Genomic DNA, 8,606 nt, shown 5'->3' on the forward strand with positions numbered 1-8,606 from the left:
AGAAAAAGGGAAGATGTTCCTAAAGCTGGGAAGTGGAATAAGATTAGTGAGAACTCCTGCCCCACTCTGTCTTTGGTAGTGGGAAGATTTCAGAAGGAATGACTTCCAGAGGCTTCTGGAAGGATTGAATTCTAGACCCAGGGATTCTAAGTCTTGCCAAGTGTGGGGCAGAAACCACTGATCAACAGGGCCCATTCAGGCTGGGAACACAGGCAACCCAATGGGAACACTACAAGTGGTGCCCCATGGTTGGCAAGGCTTAGACCATGTGTAAGATCTTGTCGCAACATCGGAGCAGAGTCCCAATAATGACCAAGATTTAATTTCTTGCTATCTTGGCAGAAAGGAAAAGAGGATTATTTTTCACTGACTCAAGTTTCTGGCCTGAGATTCAAACCTGCTCACTCTTTGGTGGCACCTCTGCAATTAGGACAGAATCTTTCCTTCTGGGACCACACAGTCAGTGGTTTTTGAGAGCACGCCTATCACGTCCAGCCCAGCCAATCAAAGACTACATCTTGGGTGTAGCCCCACCCACCCACCCACCCCTGGATGGTGACTTTTAAGCAGGACTGAAACAATAAGCAAAAGATTAGTTGAAGATTGTGCTGATATCTGGGGTTTTATGTTGCAGAAATAAACTCATATTCCCACTACAATGATTCATCATCATCCATTACATCAGGATGATATAAGACAAAGTGACACTTTGGGGAGACAGTCTCACCGCAGAATGATGGATTATTTCAGATGTAAGATGTTGTCAACCCAGCCCTCTTCCCTGACTCTAGGTAAAAGAAGAGAACACGTCTGTATCAGGTTTGGGGATTAGATATCATGGATGAAGCTGAAAGGAGTGAATGCTTTTTTATTTTATCAAAATGTTATCCCTCCCTCCACAAATTGCTGCTGTACTTATCAAAGAGAATTAGATTATCCTCAGAACTAAGCCCAGCATCATTTTATAAAGAAAGCTGTATCATTACTCCTTGGGGTTTAATTATGGGTTTAGTTTTGTTCAATGCCTCCTCCTTTAATTTTCCTTCTCTCAAGAAAATTCTTGGAAGTTTCTCCCATCCTTTCTGATTTATTATTATTATCTATCTCTGAGTATTAAATACCCAGTTTTCTCATAGTTTTTCTTAATTAATTTTTCAAATTCAGTTCTAAATACCAGTCTCTATGAATCACTTTGGTAATATCTTCTCTGTGAATTGATAGCCAATGCTCAAATACAACTGGTCATGGGCTTTTCTCATTAGTGGATACCTTGTTAAAGTACTGATAGCATAATATTAGACCATCTATCAACAAATGTGGGCTTCCTTGGGCTTAACTGCTGAGAGTACTATATTGGAAAAGCAAAGCCATTATCTACATGATAAAATGAACATAATGTGTCGATGGCAACCATCGAAAGTTATAATCAGTCCAGGAGCTCATCTTCGCCCTCCTGAAGTATAAAAGAAAATAAGAGAAGGGGACTGTTAAACCAAATAGACCCTCAGCAGTAGCAGGAAAAGGAGCCTGTGCACAACGATCAGACCATTGAGTGGGTAGGAAGGGTTCAGAGCCCTCAGCCCATGCAAAAACCAGAAAATCTCATCCTCCCTTGGGTACGATATTAGAAGGACCATATTTCACAATTCAGAAACTGAGATGTACAGTGCGATGAGGATGGGCATACTTGTGGGTAGGAGTCCTCCCCACTTCACTGTAGTTCATTCATGCACACGTTCATTGAATCATTCATTTAATGCCTATTGAGTCCCTGCAGTGGGCATATGATAGTGCACGAGACTCATGTATTTTCTACCTTCAGAAAGCTTATTGTCTAGTAAATGATAAACCTACTTCACAAGGAACGAAAGAAAAAGTGGATACAAGTTTAAAATAACTGAAGAGAAGTGTGATAGATCTTAACTTATGCCTTCCCGGCTGCAAATAGAGGAGTCAAGGAAACAAAGAAAATTAGATAATAATCATCATACCTGCCACTTTTCAAATAACTTCTCTAATACTTACAAAAACTGGTAGATTCTGCTTCCTTCTTTGCAGCTGAGGAAGCTGAAGCCTGCTAAGGGGCTTGCCGAAATCCAAGGGCAAAAATGTCTAAACAGTGGCCCATCTGGCTCCCAAGCCTGGTATCTTGCAACATTACACTCTTTCCCTATACGGTGATGTCTTCTCTGGGTGGAGGGCTTTTCCTTTACTAGAAATCCACAGTGATCTAGAGTGTCTGCTGGGCATGTTTCCCTTATTCTTAAAGTCCATGCAATAAATTGTTCAGATAAGCTTCTCTGCTTCCTTAGTTTAGATATACAGTCCATCATGTTTCTCCTTTTGCTCTAGTTTCTAGGAATGTCCAAGTTTAAAATCTCTACTTTTAGTTTAATTAATTCATTTGTTCATTAAAAAACATTTATTAAAAATGATTAGTTACTCAGTTTGATTATTTTCCCCCTGCCACCAAAATGGCTTTTTTTTTCTTTTATTGTGGTAGCATATATACAACTTCAAATTTGCCATTTTAACCACTTTCAGGTGTACAATTCAGTGATACTGGGTTACATCCACTATATTGTCCTACCATCACCATCATCCATTACATAATTTTTCATCACCCAAAACAGAAACTCTGTATCCATTAAGCAATAACTCCCCACATTCCTTCCCCTTTCCTTTTTATTTTTATTGTGCTGCTTTTTAAAATATATATTTATTATAATGTATTTTATCACATATGTTCTTTGGAGATAGTCAGGAGGGTATAAATGTCAATAATAAATAAATAAGTAAAATAGTTTTATTGTAAAACTAATAGAATCTGGGACACTAGGTAACATGGTGTTTAAGTGCCCAGGGCTTGGAAATCTCACAGTCTCTGGGTTCAAATCTGAGGTCTGTTCCAGTAGCAGTGAAAACTAAGACAAATTATGCTTTCTGAGCCTAAGTTTCCCTATCTACAAAACGGGGTTAAGAATTCCCACCCCCCCCCCCCACAAATTGTTTATAAAGTTTAAATAAGATAATTCATATAAAGCACCTGGCACTGCTTGGCACATAGTAAGTGTTTAATACTCATTAGTTACGATTAAAGTGAGTAAATATATGACAAGTAATTCCATCCATCAATACCCACTCTCTGAGGTGGGTTGAGTTTGGTTGCCATGGATAATAAATGGACTTTTTTTAAACCCTCAAATTTCAGTTCATTTTGAACTGTTTTTCCCTTTGGTCCGCTCCAAGATTCTTGGCAATGTTCCATCACCCCTTGTTGTTGAGCCCTCTTGTCTAATTATAAACTAAATTCCGGCTTGTTAGCAGGAAAGATTTTCTCAGGCTCTGTCCTGTAAACAATACCAGAGAAATCACAGATGCTTTGAAAATGGGAGGGTTCTCCCAGTCTTGCAGTTTCATTTTTTCATCTTGAAGACCCTACAAATGACCCTGGCTTATAGGGTTGTGGTTTTGCCACAAACAAGCAAAGCATGTTAGGCCATCCTCTTCTATAACATGCATCATGCTCCGTTGTAATAGTTTATTTCCATGTCTGCTCACCTATGGCAAACTCCTTGGCAGCTGGCAATACATATTTCATTCCTCCTTCGTTCCTGAACCCAGCCTAGGGACAGGCACATAGAAGGTGCTCAATAAATGTCTGTTGAATTGATGAATGAACCAAAGCTACACGAAAGCAGAGGCCATATCCAATGTATTGTGTTATCCTCCACAGCAGCTATCATAGTAAATTAACTAATTAATACCATTTACCTGAGTCCACTTGGGAAACAAAGAACTTTTTAAATAATAACTTTTAACAATCTCAGAGGCTATATTTATAGAATTTTCAAAACCATGTCTAGTATTTAAGACTTTGGGCTTCTTCCTGACTTCTTCCTGTCACCAAAATTCTCAAACAAATCTTGTTACATTCTCAGAGTGTTCTGATGTGGATGGAGTCTTGATGCTGTAGTTTCTCTTTTAGTGGTAGGGGAAGCTTGGACAGAAAGGGATGAATGGACTCCCCCAAGATCAGGCTAAGTTTAGCAAAACCCACAGTTACAGCCTGGGTTGTATTCTTCATCAGACTTACGCATATTAAGTAGATGGATGGAGGAGGCCTTTTCCAAGAGCTCATTCACTATGTAAACCCAGGAGACTCTTGGGAAATAACTCTTCCAAAATTGTCTTCAAGGACAATGAGGCTGAGGGATATTTCTGAGTATTTCCATTTGTGGATTGCTCATTTTTTCGAGTGCTCTCACTGTCATACATGATACTGGCTCATTAATGAAACCCAGCCCCTTTCCTGGAATTCTACACACAAACTCATATAAAACCCAATCTCACAAAGCCTTTCCTTGTGTGGCAGACAATAAAAGTTTGGGGCATCCTCCCTGAGGAGCTGGGGGAAAATGCAGAAGTGTTGGACTTCCTCACCTGGGTTGTTGCTGATGTTCTCACAAACATTGAAGACTGACGGTTTGGTATGCTGAGCTCTCTGTCTCAGGGCTTGCTCTTATGAAGTTCGTTGCGGCAAAGGAGAGGATGAACCTGCTTATAATCGTGCCTAAGAGTCTCCCGCTGAGTGCCTCTTAGTTGCTCAGATGTGGCTTCTCTCTCTAAGCCAACTTGGCAGGTGAACTCACTGCCCTCCCCACTATGTGGGACCTGACTCCCAGGGATGTAAATCTCCCTGGCAACACAGGATATGACCCCCAGGGATGAATCTGGACCTGGCATCGTGGGATTGAGAACATCTTCTTGATCAAAAGGGGGATGCAAAATGAAATGAAATAACATTTCACTGGCTGCGAGATTTCAAATAGAGTCAAGAGGTCACTCTGGTGGACATTCTTAGGCACTGTATAGATAACCCTTTTTAGGTTTTAATGTATCAGAATAGCTAGAAGTAAATACCCAACACTGTAAAATTCCAACCCAGTAGCTTTGACTCTTGAAGACGATTGTATAGCAATGTAGCTTACAAGGGGTGACAGTGTGATTGTGAAAACCTTGTGGCTCGGACTCCCTTTATCCAGTGTATGGATGGATGAGTAGAAAAATGGGAACAAAAACTAAGTGAAAAATAGGATGGGATAAGGGGGATGATTTGAGCGTTCTTTCTTACTTTTATTTTTTATTCTTACTCTTATTCTTTCTCGTATAAGGAAAATGTTCAAAAAATAGATTGGGGTGATGAATGCCCAACTATATGATGGTACTCTGAACAGCTGATTATACACCATGGGTGACTGCATGGCATGTGAACACATCACAATAAAGCTGAATTTAATTTTAAAAAAAAAGTTTGGGGGATCCAGACTTCTGTTGAGTAACTTGGTGTCCCTCCCTCTCTCCTCTTTATGGGAAACAAATCCAAATACTTTCATTTACTCATGCAGAGGCATATTCAAACTCCTTTTATTCTACCTTCTCTTTCTAGTTTTTACTCTGCTGCTTTATAGTTTCAACGACTCACAAAAATATTTCCCTAAATAAAAGGCACTTCTCTTCCAGAGGAATTCCATGTCATTGCTAAAGAATTTTATTTTACCCCCTGAGCAGAGATTCCTAATTGTTTCCAAGCTCCATTCTCCTTTTGTTGGCTTACAAATGGAAATTTTAGGTGGGTATATGGACATCCAGCATCCAGAATACAGATTATCCTTTCTTAGCTTCCTTTGCTGTTAGATGGAACCATGCACTATATTCTGGCCAATGGGATATTAGCATCACTGATGTGAACAACTTTCCAGTCATGTCTTTACAGGGAAGACCATGGCCTCCACTCTTTCTTTTTTGTTTTTGTTTTTTTTTTGGTCAGAGCACCAAAGCAGAATTTATTACCCTAAGCAGTTTGACAAATTCCAGGCACAGTCACGGCCTTCCCTCATCACAAGAAAACCAGAACCTCTTGAAACCACTCTCCTTCCCCAGCTGAAGTGAGACATTAAAACCCACAGCCCAAGCTATGTCACGGCTACTGCATCCCCCTTGATGAATCATCTCAAAGTCACAAGTGGACATGATATGACTTGGATCCAAATCTTACACAGACAACCCCACAATTAAAATAAGATTGGTCTGGTTACAGGTCCAGAAATAGAACCTTCACTGCTTATGAGAACAGAAAGGTTTTCTGTTTATAATTACCAGAATTAAATGGAATTGTCTAATAATCATCAGTGAGTTCAAGAGGGCTTAGAAGGAGGTGCTAATCCTGTGGGCTGGGGAAGACCGACCAAGCAACATTGGTGATTTAAGATCTCACCATGACCTTCCTTAGGTAGGACTCTCCTGGCTGCCTAGTGACAAGGGAGCCCACAGTGGTTGCCCGGAGTTTGCCTAGGGCTGGGGGTGGGGAGTGGTGGGAAGATGGTTCTTCATCTTGCAAATTAAACCACACAGAATTTTTAGGAGTTGAAAACAGGCGATCTTCAAACAGTGATGAGAAGGCCCCTATTTCCACATTTGGGGAATACAAGTTGGTCTGATCTCACATAGGATTTGGGTTTTATTTGATTGGTTTTAAAATTATCCTGGGTCCAGGAAGGCTAGGCCCTTTTCTCATTCTCCTTTTATCATCAAATCAAATAGTACTTAGTTCCAGAAACACTGGGCTGTAAATGAAAAATGAGGAAAAACAGACTTTGAGTTGCAGATTTTCATGAAAATCAGCTTTGGGCCAGTTACGTTTTCATGAAGCTGTCTCCTCATAACTCCCCCACCCCACACCTGGCCACGGTTACGGTAGGAGCAGGAACCCAACAGGCAATCTGCCATCCTTGCCCAACTAAGGCACTCTGGGAAAAAAGGGAGTTTCCAGCAACTGCCTCTGTCAAACTCCGCTCTACTTGAATTTTGCTCAGCATAAGCAGGTCATCGTGACTACAAGTTCCCCCAAACAATCCCTACTAGTATCTTGAAGGCACACCTCCTCCTCTGCCTAAGACTCTCTATTTATAATGAATTATTGGAATTACTATCACCATTCAAAAGAAACTTCAGCATCAAAGCCTACCCCTGCCCAGCCATTCAGCCCCCAAGATACTGGGAGGGTGGAGATGAGGGCAGAATTAACATCAGGGATTCTGGTCGTTGGGGTCACATTTGAGCATGACCTTCAGCCGCAATCCCCTTCTGGATGTTTCAGAGGCCTCCAGGGCTCTCTCCAGAGGAAGCCGATGGGTGACCAAGGGCTTAACAATCACAGACTTGGAAGCAAGCATTGAAATTGCCATCTGCCATGTGTTGCAGTATCAAAACAGGCCCTTGGTATCCACTTCCCGGATAGCCACGTGCACAGGGGATGGTGGACATCTCGGGGCCCAGCCCCACTAGCACCAGGGTCCCACAAGAATGGGCGGCATAGATGCCTGCTTGGATGGTGGACTCTGCCCTGTACACTCGATGGTGATTTCCAGCTTGCATTCCAGCAGACCTTCTTCTTTACTGGCAATTTCCTGATGGCTCTCCTTGGAGACTTGGAGGATGAGATCGGCGGCTACTTCCTTGGCTTTGGGCAACTACGAGGCAGACAGATCAGTCACCACCACTTGAGCAGCCCCCATTGCCTTGGCTACCAGCAAAGTGACCAGTCCAATTGGCCCAGCTCCACACACAAAGACCTTGTTCCCCAGGGTGACTCCAGCTCGCTGGCAGGTGTGGATCCCCACAGACAGAGGCTCCATCAGGGCCCCTTCCTCAAAGACGTTGTCAGGAAGCTTGTAGCAGAAGTCTGCATTGTGCTTGTAGAACCGGCAGAGGTTCCCATCATCGGAGGGTGTGACACAGAAGAAGATAGATGGGGACAGATTGTATCGGCCAATCTTGCAGAATTCATCGGTTTCTCTGGGGGCACCAGGCTCAACGGCAACAAGGTCACCTGGTTTTAGGTGCTTTACCAGCGATCCCACTTGTGTGACTGTTCCTGAAGCTTCATGCCCCAGCACCATGGGCTTTTTCACAACAAAATCCCCAATTCGATCGTGCTGCCAGTAGTGGACACCTGAGCCGCAGAATCCAACCGAATGCATCTTCAGCAGCACTTCATCTGGGCCTGGTTCCGGGATGGCGTAGTCTTCCAGGCCCAGGTCCCCGGCTCCGTGCACCACTAAGAAGAGGTTTTCGGGCTGGGCCACCGCCGCCATGTCGCTTGCTCTCTCTGGGATCGATGATGGAGTCCGCAGGGTGCTGGGACACTCTCCCTCCACCCTCTTTTGATCTCCCTCTTTCTGGGTGAAATGTAGACATGATGGTGAAAACTGGAGCAGCCACCTCGGACCACGAGAGGAGGTGACATGTTTAGCGGGAACAAGCAACAAGAGGGAAGGCATCTGCAAGCTACTGTTGCAGTCCTGCACTACTTATGCTCAGACAATTATGTGAGTGAGAAATAGACTCTTCTCTTGTTTAAGCTATTTTTATTTTGGTTCTTTGTGATAGCTGCTTTAAAATTGTATCCTAACTAATGTGCCTCTTTACACAGATATTCGCAAACGAGCAGCATCAGTGAATACTATGGCAGGCATTCTAATCAGATAATCCATTAGAGCGGGTAAACCCTGCTCATTTCCTTCTTATTGCTTTTTTTGATTTTC

The 8,606-nt window shown here is 42.6% G+C and overlaps 1 pseudogene; it reads right to left on the bottom strand.

Annotated features, from left to right (window-relative positions):
• Positions 1–7,088: 7,088 nt before the first annotated feature.
• LOC119543202 lies at positions 7,089–8,165 on the bottom strand (annotated as a pseudogene).
• Between the last annotated feature and the right edge of the window lie 441 nt (positions 8,166–8,606).

The sequence above is a fragment of the Choloepus didactylus genome, chromosome 8 (assembly GCF_015220235.1).
Source record: "Choloepus didactylus isolate mChoDid1 chromosome 8, mChoDid1.pri, whole genome shotgun sequence".
In the NCBI taxonomy this organism is placed as follows: Eukaryota; Metazoa; Chordata; class Mammalia; order Pilosa; family Megalonychidae; genus Choloepus; species Choloepus didactylus.